General features: G+C 36.7%; 1 long non-coding RNA gene across 1 annotated transcript; it reads right to left on the bottom strand.

Annotated features, from left to right (window-relative positions):
- Positions 1 to 42: 42 nt before the first annotated feature.
- On the bottom strand, positions 43 to 25,823 carry LOC121516902. The gene is made up of 3 exons (XR_005992523.1): positions 25,753 to 25,823; positions 18,482 to 18,603; positions 43 to 187 (listed from the first exon to the last, which is right to left on the bottom strand). It is a non-coding gene; the product is annotated as an uncharacterized LOC121516902 (long non-coding RNA).
- Positions 25,824 to 26,352: the final 529 nt, after the last annotated feature.

The raw sequence follows: 26,352 nt of genomic DNA, 5'->3' as shown, positions 1-26,352 counted from the left end.
GATTTTATATTTAGAATATTCTACTTACATGCATATGGAGAACCTTTCTAGGCTCTGAATTTAAAGCTCCTGAGTCTAACCTTTGCAGTCATGTGGAATACAGGTCTGGAAATTATGTTGTTCCTGTTCATACAGAGGTCAGGAGCTGTATGATGAGTAGGCTCAGAGGGAGCAGCTGATTTGGTTCCTGCAGAGGACAACAAACAGGTAATGCTTTCAGCAGCTGTGAGCATGTACAAGGCCACTGACCGCCTGTAACTACAGACATCATGGTGTTTTAACCATTCACAAAGTTAGACTCCTTTGAAAAAGTACACACAAACCTATGTCCAGAATCATCAAACATCATATCAAACATTTCCTGTCCATGTTTCTTGAATGTGCTCCTGTATGCCCATGCTTACAGGCTGGCCCCTAAATGCTTCCCCAGAAACCTAATCCAACACAACAGCCCATCGCTCATAAAGACGCCACATGAGGGATGTGAGCAGAGCGAGTTATAGCGACCCTGGGACACACAACTCTTCTCCTTTTCTCAGACACAAAAAAATCCTCTGATTTGTGCTCATCTGTGATCTTAAAGCAAATGTCACATCAGATCCAGAGCAGCATTTATAACGTCTTTACATGAGCAGAACAAATGGCCCATGTTTGTTTGAAAATAGAAGAGCGGCCGCTTCATTCAGCGACAGACCGTTCATTTCATCTGCTGTCTGATTGCTGCTATTGACAAGCCGCTGCTTTTGAGCTGCAAAGACATCAAATCAATATTTTTTTTCTTGTTTGTTGCTGCAGAGATGAAGGACAGAGTCAATAGTGCTCTAATGGAGAGGATTGCTCTGTAATGTGTACAAAATATCTCATAATTTCATCAGATTGTATCAAGTATTTCTCTGCCTGAGAATGAGAAAAAGTATTGATGTAAAAAGGGAAAGAAGGGCAACTATCTTTTACAAAATCCTGCAAAAATGGATATTATTCATGAAAAGGAGATCACTTCTTTTGCAGAAATTAAACTTTGGCAGATGTTTTGCACCGCTTCACCCAAACGTGCCTCCCAAAGTCGGAAGTTACAGAGGCTTCCAGCCTCCACACAATGAGATAAATATACTACGCCGCTCTTGCCTGCAGATTTTTCTCATAAAAAAACCCTTTGATAGTTTAGCCATCTGGCCGGAGCCAAAAAAGTCCTCATAAAAGAGGCCCAAATAAGGTCAAGGGTCACTCCCTCCCTAGGTCAGGGGCCCTGGAAGGTTGTTATAGTGGACTTTACTAAAGTTGTCAGCTCAGATCCCCTTGACAAATTAAAGCACATTCTTCGCTTTTTAACAAGTATTCCCTTACAGTCGCAGCTTTTCTGAAGGAAATGTTCATACTCAGTTTCTTTGAGGAGGGGGGCGGGGGAGAGAGGAGGGGTACGCTCGCAAATATGGAACATAAACTCACTTTTGTTGTGTGAAAGAGGAGAAAAAAATCCTCAGAACTGTTATAAATCTTAATCCTACAACAAATCAGGAAGAATATATCAGTGATTTGCAGTTTCTTATTAATAATTAATCATCCAAATCCTTTCATGTAAAATATCAGACATTTCTTTTCTAATCTGAAAGCATTATCTATATGTGGAGGTGTAAACGGCCTTTACTCAACACATAGTACATTAAAGGTGCAGTGACAGCCTGTCATTAACCCTGACCCTTCTGTGTCTCTGTCCGAGCATCCACAGGATGAAAGGCTTTTGTTGGACTTATCACACAGACGCATTTAGCCGACTGCTGTCTGTGTGTCAGCGCGCTCAATCTGCTGAGAATACGATACAGACATGAGGATGTTTGGGACAAGATAGAGATCACAGGCGTTTAAAAATAATGTGTTTTTCTTCCAAAAGCCAAACTAATGTGAGGTTAGGTTTCAGAGTGAAGGAATATAATTAAACTGCTTTAGTGGCTTCTTGCTGAGACATGATGTAAAATAATCCTTATTCATCCAAGTTAATGCTGCAGTAAGAGCAAATAGATGCGCTAATGTCCCGGGCCGCCTGCATACATGGGGGCAACATATCCTTAAAGTTTTTTACATTTCTAGGAAACATCAGTTCATCCAACCTCCAGCGACAATTTTGCATAAATATAATGCTGTTTTAAAGTCACTACCCTCTACATTACAGGGTTTTTAAGCAAAGTAGCAGTTGGGAGTCCTCACTTTACCCAAATCCTTCCCTAGTTTTATTTATAATAGAGCACAATGATTGCAGAATTGAAAAACAACCTCCAAGTTGAACCTTGAGAGCTTAAGTTTACAGCTAACGGCTAAGATTTACTCTGAGACTGAAAAAAGGAAAAAATGGGATAACATTTTATTTCAGTGGGCCCTAAAACACACTAATTTTACAGTAATGCCTGTAATTATCTGGTAATTTCTCAAGGATAAGGTGGTATTTTACCAAGTACCACAGAAATATGGTGATAATAAAGAAATATTTAGTAATAATCTACTGACCATGAAGTAGTTCCTTGTAATATTGTGGCAGTTCTCTGGTAATTTGGTTGGTTGGTAATTTGAGCCATCATTGTTTTGTGGCCCAGTTTTACTAAAGACTTGCTTCAATATGGGGAGAAACTGTACCCACCTGTTACACTGCATAGCCTAGCTTCCTGGCTGGCACAACCAGAGAGGCCTTTTTAAAGGAGCAATGCTCACTAAAACCACTGAAGGCTAATGCCACTTCTACTGCTAGCCACCTCATATGGCCCCTCTTCAAAACTATAGAAATATCCCTTTCAGAGACATCGCAATACAAATTTTAAAAAGTTTTAAGTTACTCAGATTTATTCAATGAAAAATGTTGCAGTTTGGACCCCAAAAGGAACACAACATGACTGAACAAAGAGACAGGAAAAACAAACCTGTTTAAAAAGCACATCATTTCATTGGTAATTTCTAAGGGAGTTTCCCCGTTATCTTGGAGAAACAACTTTTTTATCCAAAGAAAAAGAGAGAGAAATTAGAAATCTTGGGACAAATACCAAAATGTTCTCGTCATCATAAGAAAACTAAAAAAATTAAAAAGCATATGAATGTACTGTATGTCCACTTAGGGCTTCCATACATAGACATTTTGCCACTTTTTTTCTAGCACACATTCGTGACTCTCTACAGAGCTTCTAGACCCACTTGTGGATCTTGACCCACCCGGTTAAGAATGGCTGGTTTAGACGTAACGTTTGACCAGGATTGTGGATATCAGAGGTGGAAAAAGTATGTGACTGTTATACCCAAGTTACAGTACAGTTACTCTGGTTAAAATTTACTTCAGTGAAAATAAAAGGTCTATAATTCAACCCAAGTAAAGGTTGAAAATATTGCATTTCGAGTTTACAGAAATAATAGCTACTGAGGAGTTGTGCCGTAAGTTTGATCATTCCTTTTCGGCGAGACCAACAAGAGAACAGATCTCCAAATAGGTTGCTCATGTTAAGTCACACCTCTATAATAAAGTTATACACAGAGTAGACCCCATAGCAAGGGCTATGCACTATGAATCCTTTAGCAGCACCTGAAAGCACAGGTGTGAACTCTAACTGGGTGGATAACTTCACTCATGGTGCAAGTGTGTCTCACATCAAAAACGACAACAATCCATCGGAAACATGAGCAAAAGAACCCCAGCAGGGATCACTGTACAACGGGCAACATCCAAACACATGTCAAACACATGTTATGCCATCTCTTTTCATATGTTTCATTTAGGAACAATACTAGGGTGTTATACTTAATGACCTATCATGCCTATCTTTAAGAGTATGAAACTAAAAACCTTCAGTCCTAAAGAAAACCATCTGAAACTGATTCTGAATCTTTCTGACACAAGCTGATGTAAATTCACAAATGCAGTGGGAAAGAGGAGACGAGGGATGCTACATCTGTCTCTGTACCCTCTGACTCTCAAACACTCGAGAACATGTTTGGTTCCACCCCACATGCATTCAAAAAGCCATCCGAAACAGTCAAACAAACCCTCGGCGTATGACAGCCCCTATGTGACGGTGGGAAGGAGAGCAGACAAAGAGAAGTGTTTTTTTTTTTTTTCATCACACAGCTGCTCGGCTCCAAATTTGTCTTGAGCTCATTGTCTTTCTCCTCTAAAGTGTTAAAGCTCTCGCTGCATGCTCCAGTCACTTCCTAAAAGAGGTTGAGCTGGATGATACATGTGCACAAGTGTCCAGTTTCAGGGGAAATGGTGAGAGGACTGGTAGGGGACGATGAGCCCCATTAAACACCACAGAAGAAGAGGAGCAATCAATACTGCACAGGCTACAGGTGGGGGTCATGCAATGCTAAAATCATGACTCTATGGTCATAAGAACCTATACTAAGGTGCATAATTTTGGATTTTTGTAGTATGGGTTAAGAAAGTAAAGATCAGATTTGAGTAAAAGTGCAATGACTGATTTAAAATTGAAAACCAAAGTAAAATGCATGCCTTGAGCTGTCTTCCATACCCAACATGCTGCCCTCTTTGGTTGCATTTTCAATGAACTGATGATGAAAGGTGGCGGGGGGAGAAAACACTTGAAATTCCATGCAGACAAGAATGCAACGTCTCCAGTTTCTTATAATCAGCATGACTATGGAGGGTGAAGATAAACAAACACTTTTTTCTCACAGAACTTTTTTTTTTTTTTTTTTTGCCTGAGGGACCCCAGTCAGAGGAGGGGCTTCACCACAGACCACCGTTATTAATCTTTGTTAATTGTAGGTTTCCACATTTTAAAGTGTCCCTCAGCCGTATTTTTCATCATTAGGCCTGTTTAGAGCTGCAGGAAACTGAAGTACAACATAAGTGAGGGGTAATCACATCTTAAAGGCACAATGGAGTACAGCTGCTGACGATAGCTACTAATTTTTATCACTATTTTTATCATCCACATTTATGCTTCCTAAATAAAAAACAAACCTTTGAAAAGTGAGATCAGACTGAATTTGATGACAGTATCCATGTGCAACAAAATTTGCTCTTCATTTGTTTTCATTTCACATCTCTTGAATGGAAAAGTTATACCTAACATGGTTATAATGTGGGGCTACTGGGCCAAATTTGTCTTTGGTTGAATAAGTTTCAATTTGGCTTGCCAAATTTGTTGATTGATAATCAGGATAAAAATTCAGAAATTGGGGCTAAAAAGTAAAAATTAAATAAAAAAGGACAAAAAGTCAGAAATGAGGCCAGTTCATAAGATTAATTTCATAAATATGAGCAAAAAATCATTCACACATGACAAAATAAATATAATGTGATTAAAATTAAGAACTGGAAGGTATAGATTCATGTATGTGAGATTAAAACCATCATGTAGAAATAAGATAACTCATTATATTAAATTTTTCATCCCATAATTGTGATTAACAAACATAACTTGACTGCTGCTTTATGTATTAAGTTATTTTTTTTATTTTTGGCAAGTTATGTCACTTTATTTATAACAATTTACAGTTTACATTACTATCCCTGAATAATACGTCGTAATGCAACACGTTTTAATAAATTGCTCAGAATGAAGTTACTCATGAAGTTACTCATTACCTGAGTAGTCTTTTAATAAGTTACTTATTTTCTCTTACTCAAGTACTTATTTTTATGAGTACTTGTACTTCTACTTGGGTAATTATTATTGTTAAGTAACAGTACTTTTACTTGAGCACTGTAACAGCGTACTCTACCCACCACTGGAAATAAAATCAATAAATAGTTTGGGAAGAGGTGACAAGAATTCAAGTTAATATTGTGCATCCCTGCAGTGTTAGATCTCCTTATTAGGACATATTTGCACATATGACACCATTATTGGGGATGCATAATGTCATTGGCACAGTATCGCTATCAGCAAACCATAGCTTTAAAAGCAAATCAACAGAATTGTCAGTATATATTAGCAATAAAGGATGTGCGTTTCAAAGAAAAAGTTCTGGTGTAGTCAATTCCAAAAAATGAAAGATTCTAAGAGATGAATGCAGATGTACATCTGCATTTGTTAGCTTGATTCCAAAACATAATGGAAATTTTCATCAACAGGCTAATTGGTGTTCATAAGAAACAAATCTTCTTCTTAATTTAAAGAATAGTCACATAAAATCGATTTTGCTCCATCCCTTGCTTCACTAAGGTGAGATTTAAAGTTTGTGGAAATTTAGGCAGAACCTTGTATCAATATCAAAATCTGTATCTGCAAAATTGAGTTTGAAAATATTGGCAAAAAATCAAATACCTTGCATCTGTAATCGTGTTACATTACATTGCATGTAAACATGTACATTGCAGTACTGTTGTAATGTAATTAATGTATGATGAATATATGACACAACATAAATCTGCAAAATGTGGCTTTGATTTGTATTTTTATCTAAAAAAGTTGGGGAAATTTGTAAAATGTGAATAAAAAAAGAAAATGATGGTTTGCAAAACACTTCAAACACGTTTTTAAAACTAAGCAGTTTGTTCTGTGGAGAAACTGAAGATGTTGTCGTGCATAGCTATGGGTCAGCACTCCATGGAAGTGCGGTTTTTGTCTTAATCATCCAGGATGCATTGAAAATTTCATTGTGCAAAGGCAATAAAGGTTGAATTGAACAGAATGCAAGGATCACAAATTCATGCCGAAACAGGTCTGGAGAAAAGCTAAATCATCTTTTCCGTCAGGAAAAGCTTTCAGTGCTGTTTTATGCTCTTAATTAAATAAAGGAATGTGGTCTGATAAAACCGTTGCTAAACTACTGCTACATCTGAGCTAAATGCTACATGGTGGCAGCTATTCCCAGTACGACTTATTCCCACCAGTAGCTACCGACAAATTCTCCTCTTATGATGCTGACTGGTCATGCCCATTTTCAGAAATTGTGTCAGACGGGAGCTTTGCAAAATGACCGACATGAAATCTGGCTAATCCGTCTGCTTTGTAAAGTTACCATGTGGTTCAAATGTTTTTGAAAGGATGGGTTTCTATATATGATCTGACTTTAAACTGTGCTTAGTGAGCATGATTTTTCAATCAATGTTGTGCATATAGGGACAGGTATAAAATAAATAAACTCATACCTGACACAGCATTTTTAAGCTAGTGTTCCCAATCAACCATTAAATTGCATAAAAGATGCCAACAAAGACCCAAGAGACACTAATAACCAACTCAACAACAAATTCTTACATAAGGAAGAAATAACTCACAAAACAGAACAGCAGAAAAAGTAAACTGTAACTCAACAAAACACCACAAAAGAAAAAACACCAAATCCAGTCTATTCTACCTCTGCATGTTTGATCAATCAGCTGTTTAATCAATTATCATATAGTAAATAAAAATAAGCTTAAGACATATTGCATAATCCTCTGTGTGAAAGCAGGCCTCCCCCACCAGAGAAACATTCCCCACTCTGATTTGCAAACACCTGTTTAGTTTCACAGCTTGTTTGTCAAAGATAGTACGGGGGGTAGAGTCATCCCTGTAGAGCCTATAACAGCTTATATTACATGAGTTCAACAGTGATTGTGTCCTCTTTTGAAGAAGAATGCATCGTGGTGGAATAATTGCCCTTACTCCTCTCTGGCCACTTTTGTAAAGGGGATTCAGATGGTTTGGGATCTCTCTCCCTATGCACCACCCCTCCTCCCATGGGGCAGGGAGAGGGGGGAGGAGAACCCAGGGGGAGGGGTGTGTTTGACTTGGGAGAGCTGAATTTGGGAGGGGGGGGTATAAGCATTTACATAAAAAGACAAACTTTTTTAGCCTCCATGTTTTCTGCTCTACATGAGATCTCTGCTGATTTTTCCTGTGTGATAACTCCTGCTCTAAGCTTCAGCTGCCCCTCCCATATCAAAAACTATGACCGGCATTCCACAGACATTCCCTGAAATAACTGCCCTACAGAAAGCGACTCACTCAACAGACATGGACATTGGATTAAAGTGGCATTTAGGAGGTCACATGAGCCTCCTGCATCACGGAGCGACTAGGCTTCTTATCACCTCTCGTTGGCAGGTCGGGCCGGCTGCTGGGAGGTCCGAGTGGTCCATGCAACGAGTTTGTTAATGGGACAAGAAGCAGAGCATTTGGCCTGGCCTTAATGGACCCTGACACAAAAATACCTATATAAATATTTGTTCAGAGCATTGTGGATCAACAAGCATAACTGGTTTGAGAGTTTTGCAACAACTGCAGTGAGTGACGTTTGAGGAATATTGTTTTTTGGGGTCATTTGTTTGTTTTGCAGCAGGTTTTCATTCCAAACACAATTATTCCCTCCAATTTACATTCTTTGTAAGTTGTTGACCTCTGCTGTAATAATGCTGCTGATGGGAACAGTGGAAGAGTTAAAATCACTGTTGTTTTCATGTCTGAAATACTGTGTTGTTATACCTGATGTGTCCAAAGAAGTCTGCATGAAAGTTTTTCCTCTTACTGTTTCCTCTAATTTTTTATGATTTCTGTCAGTTGAGTAACCTTATGCTTTTATGTGTTTATAAATAAAACATTTTAAAATGTGAACATATGTTTTTTGTTATGCAATCCGCAGCCATTTCTAATTTCTCAATGTTTACCCCCCTGATCAGTTGAAATGTTCAACAACATCAGCAATGAAGGAGCTTGAAGACAAATCCATGTCTGAAAAGTAAAAATTTTACGTGATTTCAATTTTTCTTAGATGTCCCTAACACTGGTAATAGGTCATTATTCTGATGGGCCCAGTTTCCAATATTTCATTATCAAAAATGCACTCTGTTTGTGACAATAGTTTATTAATCCTAATTTCCTGGTATTATAAGGCAACGCAATGGAACTTTATCAACAGAGGAGCATTCCTACATACTTCTTACATCATTATGCTCATTTCTTATTTCTCTTCTTGCTATTATCTTATATCTTTCTACTTATGTATTACTCTGTTATGCCTCTATTATATCATAAGTATGTTTATATAAGACATCTTCATGCATAAATTCTATATCTCAATGTTCTGATCTTATATCTATACGTCTCTATGCTTGCATTGTGTGTCTTTATGTCCTTGTCTTATATGTTTAAGCTTCAATCCAAATCTAACACTTATATCTTCTATAATTATGCTTACTGTAATGTGTATATCATGTCTTAATATATATGTTACTGCTAATATTATACATCTTCATATCGCATATCTTATATCTTAATGTTTATATTTTGTATCTTTCTGAATATATTCTTTATCATAATATTTTTCTCTTGTCTTTATGCTTATATCTTGTATCATCAGGCTAATTGTAATGTGTATATCATGTCTCAATAGATTTATAGATTTATGTCACTGCTTTTACCTTGATGCATTTATCTTATTTTTTGATGCTTATATCTCATATCTGTGTGCTTATATCTTATATTTTAATGTTTATATCTTATATCTGAATATATACTTTATTATAATATCGCTCATGTTATTATAATATTTGTATCCTCTGTCTTTATGCTTACATCTTGTAAGTTATGCAAGTAAAATTATTTTTCCTTATGCTCATATCTTTATTTTTAGCTTTATGAATATAAAATGTATCTTAATGTTTATGTCTTCATGCTTTCATTGTGTGTTAGTGCTTACATGTATGTCTTTATGTACATATCATATGTTTCAGTACTTATATCTAATGTCTTTATTGTTATCTTCTGTATCTTTATAGTTATAACATATCTTAATGCTTCTATCATATGTATTTATGCATGTGACTGATGTCTTACATTGATATCTCATATCTCTATGCTCATATCTTGCATTTGTATGTTTATATCTTATATTTCTTCATATGTGCTACATCTTAATGCTTTTATTTTCTGTCTTTATGTTTGTATCTTGTGGTTTATGCATAGGGCTTTAACAACATATGTCCTTGGGCTTATATATCTTAATGTTTGTATGCTAAAACTTTACGCTTACATCTTATATTCTATGTCTTTATGCCTTTATTTCATAGCATTAAGCTTATCTAAATGCTGATATAATGTTTTTATGCTTAGATCTCATGTTTTTATTCTAATATTCTGGATTACATCATGTCTGAACACATATCTTATATTTTATGTTATTTCATTTTTTTTCACGTTAATTCCATTCAGTAAACAAAACCATTCATATCCAACATAAAATGTTCCACTTTGCATGAAAAGGAGCCAAAAAAAGAATTATCAGATAAAATCTGCCCCGTTGTTTAAATATTAGGTCTTCATAAATAAATATACATTATATATATATTCATGCCATATCTTCTGTATATGAATGACCATATTTTAAATCCTTATGCTTATCCTATTGTTTTAAGTTTTTATGCTTAAATCTCATGTCTTTATTCAAACATTCCCTATATTTAGGATTATATCATCTCTTAATGCATACATATTTATGCTTATATTTAGCCTAACATCTCATATCCCCATGCTTAAATTGTATATTTTTATGTTTCTCTCATGTCTTTTTGAATATACTGTATATGAATGCTGTGCCTTCTGTCTTTGTGCTTACATTTTGAATGTTAATACATTTTTCTTACCTTTCTGATATGTGGTTGTGCTAATATCTGGTATGTTTATGCATATATCTAACCCTCCATATCACATCTCCTATATACATATATATTTACACTTAAATCTTTAGTCTGTATATGCTTATATCCTATACTTTATAATTTCATCTGTGTTTGAATCTAACATCTCTATGCTTACATTTTTACTTTTATTTCTTGTCTCTGCATGTATCCTAACTTGTATGTCAAATATCTTTATGCTTATATGTTTCAATGTTTATATCAAATGTCCTTATGCTTTATCTTGTGGTTTTATCCTCTATTTTTATGTTTATATGCTAATGTTTCAGTCCTAACGCTTATATCTTAGGCTGATTTCTTATTTCTTTATGCTTATGTCGTTATGCTTACATCTCGACTTTAATATCTTCCATCTTCATGCTTATATCATATATCATCTCAAATCTTAGTGACTTTATGCTTATATCTAATATTTCATGCTTATTTCTTAGGTCTATGATTTTACTCTGTGTAGGAGTGTTTGAAATGCCCAGATTCCCTGCCAGTATTTTTGACTCTTATCCATTTCATTACATAATCGTCTGTTTCCAACATGCATCTGTCATCTCTGAGCCTGCAGCCTCATGCTCCTGTGGCTCTGTCAGTTCCATTGAGTCAGTCCCGTGTTTGCCACCCCAGCCCCCGCCGTGGGGCTAATTAAAACAATTTCAAGGACAAAGGAGGGGAGCCCATTGTATCACACAACCAGCAGTGCAACGGATACGGTGCCAGAGGGGCACAGTTGTCAGGGATTAGCGGCCCTTCGCAGGCGCAGATGGATATATCAGCCTCCCACCGCCGCTGATGAGTGTCTGAGGTAGACAACTGCCTCGAAATGAGCTTCAGGAATGTCAAAGGGAAGACTTGACGTGAAATAATGAGGAGGGAGGAAAGGGTCAGTTTCTGATTTACCTGTTGCTCTGAGATTTCTGAATGCAGACTAAACCTGTTTTACCAGGTGAAAATGAAGCATACACAAGCCATGAGTGACAGGTTTTATCAGCATTATGGTGCTTTGTGCTGGAGAATGAATCAAGGTTTGATTTCAGTTATGATTTTAGCCCCTAATGATCATGAAAATGAGATAATAAAGATTAAATGATTATGGTGCTGCATGCATCTTGCACTCAACTTCAAAACATTGGTTGTTTTCTAATATTTCACTTTATATTCTTATTATATTGTTTGTTTTTTACTTATTTTTTATCATTTAGAGCTGTTTTATCAAGGTGTTCTGACAGTTAAAGTGACAAAGTCAAGCTTGATAAATGCATGTGATACAGATGTAAAATCATTGTTTCATGCTTTATCATTGTAATAATCTCAATAATTAGCAATAAAATCATTATTATGATTATGATTTTTGCCATAATAGAGCAGCCATAATGACTACCAGGATATTTTTGGTAAAATAAAACAAATATAATAATATCTTGAATTTATATAGCGCCTTTCAAGAAACCCAAGGATGCTTTGATGTCATTAAAAGCAATATTTAATGTGCATTTTTGTGTTGAAAATCCTTTTTTCTGTGGCGCCAAACCAACAGAGAATCTGGTGACTTATTTATGAAAAACTTCCCAACACCCACCACCTTTTTTTCACATTCCTGAGCCGGGCAGAGCCCACCCCCTTCCTAAAACAGAAAGATCTGCTGGTGACAAATCTTCAAACCAACTTCCTCTCCTTCCTTTCAACTCAAATAAGGGTCCAATGAAGTGGATTCTCTCCGTCCTGACTCACATCCTCTCACCCATAATATTTATGCTGCAGCCTTTTCAGAAGCTGAATCCTGCAAATGTCTGCATGAGTCACGAAACAAGCACCAAATCACCTCATTTCATCCTGACTAATAGTCTGAATATTAGTCAAGAATAATAGGAAGCATGAACAAAACCTGGCTGCAGTTTAGCTCTGAAAACCACGGTCATTTTCTTGCACTAATATGGTCCCCCAGGCTGGACTAGCACCTTTAATCTGTGCAGGAATCTCACAAGCTGAAGTGTTGACAGTGAGCGTCTCTTCAGTGCTTTTAAGGCGTTGTTGTTATCTCTGCAGCCCAGTCAGACTTATCTCTCAGGAGGAACTGTATGTGAGCAGAAACAATAGGACTGATTGAGTGCATTCCCTCTAAGGTGTTGGGTTACATGAGTCTGCTCTCTTTAATAGATGATATCTGTCTGCCAGGTGATCTTTATCACTCTGCTTTTGTCAGAAATGAAGCATCTTTCATAAAATGACTAATCATGGGGCATGAGGTTGAAATAACAGGAAATATCTTGAGATTGGGGTCAACATTTGTGCATGCTCCTGATAAACTGAACAGCTTTTCTTACCATTCTAACATATGTTTGCACATCTTTAACTTATTCTGAAGTGGGCATATTAGGGAGGAAGATTAGGTCATGTACAGTCTACAGAAAATACACAAAGGTCACAAATTTATCAGTTTGTATCTTGAACTTTCTACGTCTTTTGAATTTGAATAAAATACCTGTCATCGCTGAGTAAGACTGAACTGCAGAGGCCGTCATACCCCCGCTCAATTTAGGGAAAAAAAAAAGCCCCATAATGCAATTAGCCTAACAAAGAGAATGGTAATCCATGGGCCAGTATGAGTGCATGGGTGGGATGCATCTGTAATGACTTGAGAATGACTCTGAGGAATTTTCACACCAACAAGCTCCAGGAGAGCCAGACTCCAACTCTGCAGCACATTCATTCATCTGCTCGTGCTAATCTCTGCGTGGGGGGAAACAAAAAGTTTTTTTTGCATTCAAAAACAGCCCAAACAAAAGAGCAGTTCCTCTGCTGGAGCCAGAGATTAAAATGTTAATTTCTAAATATGATGCACATTAAAAACCCCCTCATTACATAAGGAAAATGTAGTTAGGTAGGCAGGGACATACAAACCTAAAGACAAAACCAGAAAATCAAATGATCCCATGTGCTGATTTGAAGACCCATAAAAATTATACTACAGAAAATTTAACTGTGAGATAAGTACTTGTATGTTTTGGTAACTAATAAGCATGTTCTGAGGACAAATGTGGATTTTTAATGAAAACACTGAGGTATAAATCCCTAATTCAGCTGTTAGACAGTTAAATTACAGACACTAGGCTGAGACATGATCATGCCAACAGCAGATTCATAATGGGGCTGGATCTACATAAACTCAAAGTTGACCTCAAGATAAGAGGTCTGCTTTTGACTGAGCAGATTAGGTCTAGGTAATGCATCTGCTTCAAGAGCGAAGTTTAAAAAGCTAAAACAATTCAATCATTGGTTTTGGCTTTGCAAAAGAAATTAAAACATGTTGCTAAAACATTAGGACCATGTGTTCTTCTGTTGTAAACCTTGGATTTGGGTGTGCCACAGAGGGAAGAAGTAACACGTTATTATGGGTTATTAAAATAAGAGGTTGCCAACTCATATCCCACCTGAACCAATTTGGTGTCCCAACCAAGGTTATTATAGTTAACTAAAACTAACTAAATTGTTAAAACTAAAATTCCAAAATCATTTTAGTTCACTGAAACTAAATAAAAACTAACTAAAATAAAATAAAAACAGAGGCGAAATATCCTTAGTTTTAGTCTTTGACACAACCTTACTGACAGGCACCTACACCTAAGTCTGGGGAGAGTAAAATGGGCTGAAATGATTGGTTCAGACTTCAAACAGTGGTAGTTTATGTCTGAAGTTGTATTTAAACATCATCTTTAAATAAATACGTGATAAGTGAAGAGGAGCCTGTTTGAATATGTTTTACATGTATCAGAAAAAACTAAAACTAATAAAAATGAAACTAAAACGAAGCATTGTTGCGAAATAAAAACCAAACTAAACACACTAAACAACAGTAAAACTGATCAAACTGAAAGGAAAATAAAAAACTAATGAAAAATCCCAAACTCTTATAACCTTGGTCCCACACCCTCCAGTTGAGAACCACTGATGTAAACGGTCCTAAGACACAAACTTATTGCTGAAGTTATCACGTTTGCTCACATGCAGCTTGTAAAAGAAGCAATTGAAATAAAATATGCATTTTTCTGATTTAATGTATTTGTTCCAAATAATAAAGCACTTTTCTTTCTTTAAATAACACTTTATCTTCACCTTCCCAAGCTCTTATCCTTAAAGAGCTTTTAATTGAGGCATCCCAATGAAGAAATTTGGGTGAGGAATAAATTTAAAAACATGACATTAAAAAAAAAAAAGCTAGTTCAAAAGAATCTAGAATCAAAGAAGACCTAGAAGAGGTAAGAATTAAATTTGCATATCTATTTTAAACTGTGGGTAGAATTGTAACCAAATGAGACAGAGCAATAATTCTTTTTGCATATGAAACCGGAGGAGTGAAACTAACACATCACACATTCATTGTGTTCTAGAGCACTGTCTCCTTCTAGAAATATCCTTCCTTCTTTTGCAGAAATGTAATGCAAAGTGCACACATCAAAAACAATATATAATCCAGACTTTAATTATGTTGTTTTGTTGCAGGTCACAAAATGCACTTGTTATTGTTTCAGCATGGTTTTCTGCAAACACATGTATGCTTAAAAGTATCTGGCACACTTACAGATTAGATTTCACTACTGTAAAGAGTAAATTTTTTATAAAGATGCTTTCTTTTTGCAAATTGAGCACAACTTCACTTTATGTCCGTTTGTGCCACAGTTTATAAAGACAGGTGCATTTCAAAAATGAAGCTATGAACATATTCCAAATATCTTTTTTTTTTTTTTGTGGTTTGAAATGATCTTGTGCAACTTTTATATAATCACAATTTTGAGGGATACAGCAATGACATCTCTGTATTTAGGAAAATGTGTAAAAAAAAACAAAAAAAACAAAAAAAACACTTTTCATTTGTCTTGTGGTTTTTAGCACTTTTGAGCAATTTAATTTGTTACTATGGACTTACAGTATATACATACATATTATTAAAACTTGGGTTCCAAGGGTTGTATTGATGTATAGCCAATTCAAATATTCCCAGATATGGCACTACAGCATATAAAAATGTAAAGACATGCTCTGGCGGACTTGATCTTTGGTAGGTCATAAAGGGTTAAAGCTTTATACAAAGTAACCACGCCTCCTTTAACAGCACAAAGTTGGAAGTACATAAACACACGTCTTAGATATCTTACAGGTATATTTTCCAGTCATAACTAATATCTTTGAACTTAAAATATATCCATGACAATTTATATTTTTGATAAGAGTGAATAAATATCTTCTTATTAACACTAAATTATGTATTTGATGATAATAATGCACTGTTCTAAATTTTTAAGACTAATCTGATTGGTCATTTTGACTACAGATTGGAAAATTGGGGAAACACTAATGTTGAAGTTAATTATGTACAATGAGAAAGTAACAATCAGTGAGTTATGGAAAAGAGTCAGGGTTAAACAAGTGCGCACGTCCTCTCACTTCTTTTCAGATATGTTCATCAAATCATTGGGTCTGTCATTAATGTAATGCATCAGGTTGTCTATTTTCTGTAAGATAATTAATAGTTTTGTGTGAACATTTTGCCATCTTTTTAATGTACAAAACTGAAATAAAATTCAAAAATGAAAATGACGAATTCTAGCTTTAAATTGGGTCCACATAAAAACATTTTAACCTCACAGTTATTAATCGTTTTAAGTAGGTATTCAAAGGGTAAAACTAAAAAAGCTAATTTATTTATTTTATTATTTTTTTGGGGCATTTTGTGCCTTTATTCAGAGAGGGAAACAGTGGATAGAGTCAGAAACAAGGATAAGAGAGAGGGAGAGACATGCAGGAAAGGAGCCACATGCCAGACTTGACCCGGGCCACCCACGTACATGAGCCTCACCTTAACCAAGAGGTCATCTGTGCCGCTGATAAAAGTTTTTTAAAGGTGGATAAGAGAAGTTAGAATTTGACAAATACACCAATTCTACACCCATGTAATAACAGGTTATTGGATGTTTAATTTCGTTATGTTTTAGTGGATTTTGTGTAGCCTGTGGTAAATCTTTTAAGCTTCAAATGACTGAAAACAAGCATTTATCTTAGTTCTGTTACACGCCTTGTTATGGTAGCATGCAAATGATAAAATGAGTAAATTTAAAGGGTTAAAATATGCAAAAAATCCACAGATTTATAGCTAAAGTTATGCAAAAGTTTTTTTTAAGTTGAAGCTTATGGAACAAGTTTTTTTGTATGATACAGAATTCTTAAACTATCCTAATCTAGAGCTTTCTATTGCTCTAATGAGCCCCATCATGGGCATTTTTCCCTAAAAGGCGATTTCATAAAAGTGATTTTATTTGTTTAATGCAGTAAAGTAATAGGAATTTGTTTTGCTAATAATAACACTGCTAAAAATCTATATTAGATCCATAAAGATGTAAAAATGGGACTTATTAGGACCCCAGGGACGAATCAAATCAGCGCCAGGAAGACTTTAAGGAAATGAGTTTAAAAATGACTGAAAAGTTGATTATTTGTGTTTAAAGCTTGTTTTTCTAGACAGCAGAATCTTGCTTTTCAAAGGATCCCACTTTTATGTATTTTATGTCTTAAAGTACTTCCATTGTCAGCCTTTATAAAGGTATACCAATGACAAAATAAAAGATTTTTATAGAGTTAGTGATTTTAAAACAGCCATTTAAAGCCAGAGTGTATTTACAGATAGAAGAATGAAACATTATCAGACCACCAGCAGATTCATAGCTGGGGGTGGAATCAACATATGCTAATAAAGCAGATGTCCGCTCTCTTCAACACATTCCAGGCAGCCTATAAAAACAAAGCGTCTTTCTTCCCCAAGGAGCAGAGCCCCATCTCCGCCTGTCTCCAGCAGCCACAAAGCTTCATATAAACATTTAGTGATATAACCTGACCATCCCAGCCGTGCTCACGCCCTCCCCGCCTCTCACTCTGACTACACCCGCAGAAATCTGATCCCTCTCAGGACACATTTTGGGAGCTTTTTCTGTGTTGTTTGGTCAAGGTGTGGGTCCCTGTCTGAAAAACTTTCCATGACTCTGGAAGTTTCGTGTGTGTCTCTGCATGCTGTCCACTGTGCCCCGACTGCGGCTGAATTCATCAGCCATTGTTTTCTCTGCACAGGCATTTATGATGTCACTGCAAACATAAGCTTTGTCCTCAGATGAAGGATCAGCCAGGGTTCGTGCCCTTGTGGGGTCAAACAAACAGCAAATATGGACAGGCTATGACTCAGATCACGGGGTTGGGTGGACATTATGGTGGCAGAGAGAGCGTTTCACTTAAGCGGAGAGAAGAATGGGGGACAAAAAGATGGAGGCACTTTTTATGGTTTTAGTGGCACAAATGAGTCTCAGTTTGCATCTTTCACATCAGGGCTGAAAAAAGCTCAACTTTAATCTAATCTTCCCTTCTGCCCCAATCACAGCCCCCTCCCTCCACCTCTTCATTCCTGAGAAAAACCATCAACCACATCAAAATGAAAACAAGAACACTTCCTGGGTCTATTGCTGAGTGGATGAATGAATGTGCTGAATCATCACCAGAGACTAAACAAATGTACAAGCCAGAAATACTTAAGCCATTGGCGATTAAATTATGAAAATATGACTTTGTTTTTAGTATGACAAAATCTATAAAACTTGTTCTTAATCATTTATTCAGAAATGGTTCTTTATCAATGTCCTTTTGTCAGCGCTTAGGCCATAGGTGACCCTTTCTAAAAACACTAGACACTACCTAAAATCATTCTGAGCAACTCCTGAATAATTATAACATATGGAAGCCCATTTCCACCAGTTAAAAAGGAAATAAAACTAATAAAAAGATGGCAAACATCTCATAGTTTTGACCTTTAATTTCATAACTATGACTCACCATCTCATAATTTCCAGATTTGGAACACCATGGGAATGTCCAGCCATCATGCCGCTCAGGAAGGAGGCAGGTTCTGTGGCCCAGAGATGACCATACTTTGGTGCCAAATGTTTGTATCAACCCTGGAACAAAAGCAAAAGAGCTCGTGAAGATGCTTGCTGAAGCTGGTAAGAGAATGTCATGACTGAAAGGCCACTCAGCGAGGAGAAAGCCATTACTTCTAAAGCAATATAAAAAAGCCAGATTGCAGCTTGTAAATGCACCTGGGGACCTTAATGTTTGGCGACATGTCCTGTAATCTGATGAAACTGAAATTGAACTGTTTGGCTATAGTGACCATCGTTACATTTGGAAGATAAAGGTGGAAGTTTGCAAGCCTGAGAACACCATCCCAACTGTGTATTATGGGGCTGGCAGCATCATGTTGTGGGGGTGTTTTGCTGCAGGGGGGACTGGTACACTTCACAAAATAGATTGGCATCATGAGGAAAGAACATTATGTAGAAATATTGAAGCAACATTTCAACACATCAGCCAGGAAGATAAAGCTTAGGTTCTCTTCTAAATGGACAGTGACCCTAAGCATACCGCCAAATTAGTCACAAAGTGGCTTAAGGACAACAAAGTCCATTTTTTGGACCGGCCATCACAAAGCCCTGATCTCAGTCTTATAGACTGACCTACTTTTGGACAGAGCTGAAGAGGCGTTAGCGAGAAAGGTGGCCTGCTAACCTGAATCAGTAACAGCAGTTCTGTCGGGACAAATGGGCCAAAACTCCAGCAAACTCTTGTGAGAAGCTTGTGGCAGGATACTAAAACTTTTGAGCCAAGTCACACAGTTTAAAGGCAATGCTACCAAATACTAAAGAAATGTATGTAAACTACTGACTTTAAAGAAAGTGACAAAAAACATTCTCTTTTATTATTCTGGCATTTAGCAAGTAGAAACAATTTTGGTAATCGTAACTAACCTAAAACAGGACAAGTTTAGTCTGATTTGATGTCAGACAGTAAGAGAAAAAGGTTACGCATCCTTTCTCATGTCTCTTCAATACTGCCGAATGTATAATAAGGGCTGCACGAAATCATCGGTACAATATCTATGCAGGTAAAAGCTCCGAAATAAATTATCAGTGTTGGCAGATATACATATATCTGCAGATATTCACAACTAATATTTTGGCTTTAAAATCTGCCTCTATATCAGCTGTTAAAAAACATATAAGTCAGTGGAGTTTAGGCTGGACTGACAGAGCTACATAAGCCAAAGTCCTTTCCTTTTTTCATTTTCATTCCTTAAACTTTAAAGTCTTTTTTAAGAACTGATTTTTGTTTATCCCAGAACTATAAATTGTGTGTTTTAAGTCTAAACACCGTTAAAAATCAGTGGTGACATCAGTATGAATTCAGAAATATTGGCATATTGGATACCTGCGAAATCCCTATTTATAATCCTTTTAATAATGATTGATTCTTTTTGTTATCCCATTTAAAAATATAATCTTGTTTATTCTAATAATCAATAGTACTGAAAAGTTCAAAACCTTATGTCATGAGATGGGCATGTTTTTTGCACAATCAAGACAGCGCGCAGGAATTTTCTGCAAGTTTTGATGAATAGGAACAAGACATTGGGAAAGACTCAAACAGGCATTGATGTTCTTGGTTTCATACTGATATACCAGTTTCATATCAAAAGTTTAATGTGCCTTAATCTGCATTTATGCTTTTGTTTGTTTTTATAAACCATAAACTAAGCAGCGGCTTTCAAAGAAAATAAAGGAATATGACTAAATTTTATACATTTACAGGCAGATCTAAGCCCCAGTATGGATTATCATTGACAGTTTTCTCTAAAATGGATTAAATACTAACCAAAAGACTGTTTGAGAAGAGTTTTGTTGATAACAAATATAATAGAAAAAACAGATCACTGCTGTTGTAGAGATGATTCAGTAAATGTTGTTAAACTGTGAAATACACAGAGCATCAATAAGAATAATCAAACAGGCTCCATTCTGGACTTCGGTGTTTCCTCTTTCCAGATTGCATAAGAATGAATTTGGCCGCGGTGGAGTCTGTGTGCATTAAGTGCTTTGAAAAAAAAGAGGCTAAGGTAAACACAGGCTTAAGCACACACACATGCATGTGCCAGCACACACACACTAAACAATGGCTTGCATCTGTAAAGATCAGATTTCTGTCCTGTTTGTTTTCTCAGGATAAGGCATGTGTGAACAAAGAAAATATTTTGCTTGCTCGTAGCCATCTGTTGAAACCAGAGGAATTTCTGAAATTGTAAAAAGAGGCTCCTTTTGTTACTCTATAGCTTTGAAATTAGGCAAATATTCTCACACTGTGATCACACATGAGCTTTAATTTATGGACTTAATGTTTGAATTGTAAGTCCCATGTGATGCTTTATTATGTAAATGGTGTGAAACTGAAGTGGCCTCAGTCTAAATGTCTACAATCATACAGAAAACATATATCTATTTAATATGATCACACCTTTTTATATTGTTAAATAATTTATTTCTTACACTTAAGGATTAAGTTTGATATAACTTGTGCCATTATTTGATGTATTTGAGTACAGATTCATAAGAAAAATAATTTTATAATTCCTTAGTCAAGATAGCATCACTGAAATTTCACAAAACCCAGCTAATACAAGGAGACGATTATTACATAAAACTTTTTTTGGTAGCAGGACAAGCTCCATCCTAGTCAAGTAGTCCTGTATTTGTTCTCTTTTATTTTGGCCAGGCTTTTTTGCCTTATATGAGGGACAGGATAGTGGATAGAGCTAAAAAATCAGTGGGAGAAAGAATGAGGAATGATGCAACGGAAAGGAGCCACAGGCCTGCTTTGAGGACAACGGACTAGGCGCCTGGGGCGACACAACCCGTCGTAGAAAGGGTTTGAGAAGGGCAGGACTTTTCAAAAATTCTCATAGGTGCTTGTGTAAATGAGCTGTTGTGTTTTTTCCTTTATTTCATAAAGAAATGTGGTCCAGTTCTGATAACACTGCTGCAATGATATAGCTACATACGAGGAGAACAAGGGTGGGGTTTAGTTGTCCTGATAGCAATGGCTGCCGCTGATGTAGCGATAAGCTCAGATGTAGTTATAGTGTAGAGCCTGTCTGCTCTGAGGTCGTTAAAACTTGGTTCACTCAAACTACCTAAAATCATAATAAAAACCAATATGAATGGTTCAAACGAATGTCTTTGCTAATAACACGTGTGGTTTGCATAGCAGATGGATACGCCCATATCCGTGTTTCTCACTGGTGAATCCATCTTGCAAAGCTCCCGTCTGAACCGTTTGGGCCCGGTTTGAAAGTGACAGGACCAATCAGCGTCAGGGGGCAGTACTTTCAGGTGCGGAGGAGCCGTGACGTAAGCAAGCAGCAACAAGAGACCGGTTTAAAGAGATTAGCGTGGATGCTGCCAGTGCCAGCTTTATCAGAACTTGACGACATTTTTTCGTTAAAAGAAGAACAAAGAACAGAAGTGAGTTGTTTTTCTTTTCAAAAACAACAAAAGTTGTGTACTGACATGTCTACAGTCGCCATGATTCACGTTATGCAGTTCTCTATGGAGTTTACACCTCAGTAGCAGCGTGTTTTGTTGCTCTGATTGGCCCGTAAAGATGTGACAGACAGATCGTTCATCCAATCACCCTCCAAGTGTTTTTTTTTCTAAGCCTCTGCCTTTTCCTAAACACCGTCTATGGGAGGTTTTCTAGATAGATGTGTGAAACAAATCCATCTGGTGTGTCAGGTTAGGGGGGTGTGTTCTTTTTTTTTTTTTTTTAGGTATTTGAAGAGAGGCTTAATGGAAAAAAGGCTGGGAACCGCTGGTATAGAGGCAGTTTTATCAGAACCCGACAAGATCAAAGAACAGTACTGAAAGCTTTTCATGGCGACAGGGTTTAGCTGTCCGGACTATACAATGGCTGCTGGTGATGGTTTGGGTGGAGCTTTAGAAGCAGTTTTTATCAGATCATATTACTAACCAGAGCTGCAAAAGCCTACAACCTCAGTTTGTCTGGTTGCTCTGATTGGCCCACAATGAACGTCATGGACAGAATATTTGTCCAATCACCTTCTGAGAATGTTTTGCCCTTTCCAAATGCTTTGTATGGGAGCTTTCCCAGATGAATGATAAATATATCCTATGAGTCTATCTGGTGTGTAAGGACGATCTCAACCTTCATTGGAGTGATTTTACTAACTTTACACTAAAGGCGTGGTGGATAAAAGTGGCCCAGCCATCTTTATATTTTCTATAACCTGTACAACTTCCATTCTTCTCAAAGGAGGCAAGCATTATCAAATGTTAAAGACATCCAGAAAGGAAAAACTCCAGTATAACAACACCAAAACTGGCCATCATGTGATGGAAGATGATGAGAATGTGACAGAGAGAAAACACAAAGCAACACGCTGACATGTCACAAAAACTGAGCATCAAAAAATACATAACAGAGCCTGTATCTGTTGACACATACCAACACCTAAACATTGTTCCACATGCCATTTGCATCCAACAAACATATAGCATAAAAGAAAACAATCAAGTGATTGTTCCTGCTTCAATACGTGGCACCTCGTGCACGGTCAAAACCATGCAAACATTCATTTGTTTCGGGTTAGTGGCACAGAAACAGGACGGGAAAACAATGGCTAAATGTCTTTGTTGGTGAATCACAAAGGCTAGCTGATAGCTGGTTATTTGCATTCACGAGATCACACTCAGCAGTGCTCAGTGCTAAATGCTGGAGCCCACGTCGTTATAAAGGACATTGTTATAAAAGGCACAGGCTGGGTGTTGGAGAGCAGCAGATACTGTAGCATTCCTTTGTCCATTAAAGGACTTTTATGGGCTTTGGTGCTCTCACTCCGGCCGTGCCTATTGGCTCAAAATCATACTTATTTTTCAGCCCCCTCAGGACTGGTCTTAAACTGCTGCTTTCAATCAGAAAGAAACAACAACAAAAGAGCCTGTCAGGGTAATGCTTCCTGACAAGCCAAGATAGACAAAAAAGATAGAAACAACACCCTAAACAGTTGCACGAAAACCCCCCGAAAAAAGGTGACAAAGCTTTAAAGGGAGAACAGCCTGGGTCTGATGTGCTTTAAAAAAGTCACTCCAAATTAAGAAGAGATGAGAAATAATCCAACATATGCTATTGATTCAAGTCTGGGACAATACAACAGCCTAATTATGTCTTTGCAAATAATCACTCTGCATTCAGAAACACTATTCAGAGTGTCTTTTTGTTCCTGGCCTGATCAATTAGCTCTATCATGTTGTATTTCTATCACACAGACAAAAAACAGAGACAAGATAAAAGCCCCTCCCCAGTGTTCAGAGGAATCAAAACTCACTTAAGATGTCAATAGTGTCACAAGAAAAAAAGATGCCAGCATTGGAAAAAACAAACGTGGATCAATACGTTACCAATCAGTTAATTTCATTAAAGCTTTCAATGCCACTTACTGACAGGAGAGAGGACGCGTGCAAACAAAGCAAAGGTCAGAAACACTCATAGAATAGATTGTACCTTTGCAGATTTTATTCATTACCACCTCTGAGTGAAGAAATCGCCACAAGGCTATATCAATTCAAGTTTATTTTCAAGCCTTGTGACATTTTCACACTCTCTAAACAGCCGTCTCCCCTTAACTTAATGCTCGTGTGTTTTTCTTGTCCTGTTGTTTGTCTTTCTATCACCTGGTCCTCTCTGGATCTATTTATGTCCAGCAGGAATGCATCACAACTTACGGTTTCTTTAAGCAGCTGTGAGTGGAAATTGCTTTTTGGGGAGACATTTATGACCCCATTCAAAGGCCGACATCTCAAACACAGGAAGGAAGGAACTTAGAAGTGCCATACAGTATCAGGAGGATGGTTTAAACCTGCTGCTCACTCTCTGAGCAAAACAACTTAGAGCTGAGGTGAAACTCTAAGATTCTACGACTGAATTCACACAAAACAGAACTGCTAAAAAGTTTGTTTTATCCAACAGTGCAATCACTGCAAAAACTCACCTCCTAGCTAAGTCATTCATCTAATTTCCCATCAAAATGTCTGAGTTCTCCTTCTTAAAGCCACATTTACCTTTAAAGTCCAGACATGCATCTTATTTCAAGATAGAAAAGCAAAAATAAGGTCTTTATAGCCGATAATAAGTGGAAAAATCTGCCTTTAAAAGACATTTCTTCATTTAAATCAGAAGGTATCTCACTTGAAGGAGTGGTTTTAGTAATTTTGAGGCCTAGGCAAAGGCCATTATAAGGCCCTTCTTCATTCTGCTAAAAGCAATCACAGCAAGTGAACAAAATGAAGCATTTTGTTCCAGATAACAAAGCCAGAGAACTACAGGAAATACTCAGAAACCCACAACAGCACTTGCTCATTGTCTCCTCACAGAGCATCATAACTCAAACTCGCCACATCTTGACATTTTCAGCTCTTTCAACTAGGTGTTACTTGTGAAAAGGAAAAATATACGCTTAATTTGCTGCAATATCAAGTGTTCTACTAAAAATCATAGCTTTAATTTAATGCATGCCATTTTACCACACAGTGCCCACTAATTCATTGTCTCAATAAAGTCTAAAGGGATCTAACTAACATACTTTGCTTGAAATTGTGCCATTTTGAGGCGTTTTGGGGGGCTTGGACCTTACTGTAGGGGCCAGGAGTCAGTCCCAGGGACTATTTTGGTCAATCAATGCCTATTTTAATGCTTTTTTAAATCACATTTTGCCTTGCACATACATTCAAAATAAATGTCTTAATTATTGAATGTATTTTCAGATATACCCCTGATATTTATATTCACTTTTAATGGCAATAGGTTAGTGCTGGGTATCAATTTCAATCACAATTTTTGCTTCACACAGTAATGTAAACAAAATAATCCCATTAAACCATTACAGCCACATGATGTCACGCTCATTTTGTCTATGGTTTTGCCATGTGGTTGTTTCAGTGTTTGTTTCTGATATTTTTGTCATTAAAGTAACTCTTTTTGTTTAACATACTTTAGTTATAGATCATTATTTCACATGCTTGTGTTTTTTCATTTGTAAATATTCATTTGTTGCTCTTTTATCAAAATGTTAAAAGAGTGATTAGGTACAATAAAGGCATTTGATGCAAATGTAAAATGGACAAGTAACTGTGTTTCATAACAGTGATATCAATATCAATCAAAATAATTGTTTATGATTTATAATGATTGAGCAGCCTTACCATGGATGCCTCTTATTTCAGCGCACATCCTTTCCCCTTCTTTCATCTACTGACCAGGAAATCATTCTCCCTTCCATGGTGATGAGGGATCTTTAAGTTCCTTAAGGAGATGAGGAGAGAGGAAGCTTCCAGAGGAGCTTAGGGCAAGGAAACACCACTGTTTCCTCCATGGAAGTCATTTGAAAACAGATGAAATGGGATTGTTTTGGAGGAGCAGCATATCTGCCAAAAAGCTGCACCTCTGCATGGTTTATGCACCATAAAAACCCAACTTGATCAATGTTGAGCGTACAAATCTTGATTTATTGGGTGCACTTGTAATAACTGAACTAGCTGACCCACACATTACATGGAGTTTCTTAAACTTTGTAAGATAAATAACAATATAGATTTAAACTGCAAAATCCTTTTCTGGGGGTCAACTTATATAGCGTGCCCAGTTATTTTAGTTGAACCAACTGATACAGTTATATTTGTGGTGGAAAAAAAAAAGCAAACTCAGAAATTATTAAGTTGGACTCCTTAACTCAAAAAGCACTGAAACTTGTTACTTAATTTTTTGTTACATCAGGCCCTTTTTTTTTTAACAGCGTGACTTTT

The sequence above is a fragment of the Cheilinus undulatus genome, linkage group 11 (assembly GCF_018320785.1).
Source record: "Cheilinus undulatus linkage group 11, ASM1832078v1, whole genome shotgun sequence".
In the NCBI taxonomy this organism is placed as follows: domain Eukaryota; kingdom Metazoa; phylum Chordata; class Actinopteri; order Labriformes; family Labridae; genus Cheilinus; species Cheilinus undulatus.
Note: the sequence above shows the minus strand (reverse complement) of the source record. Positions and strands in the feature narration are given on the sequence as shown.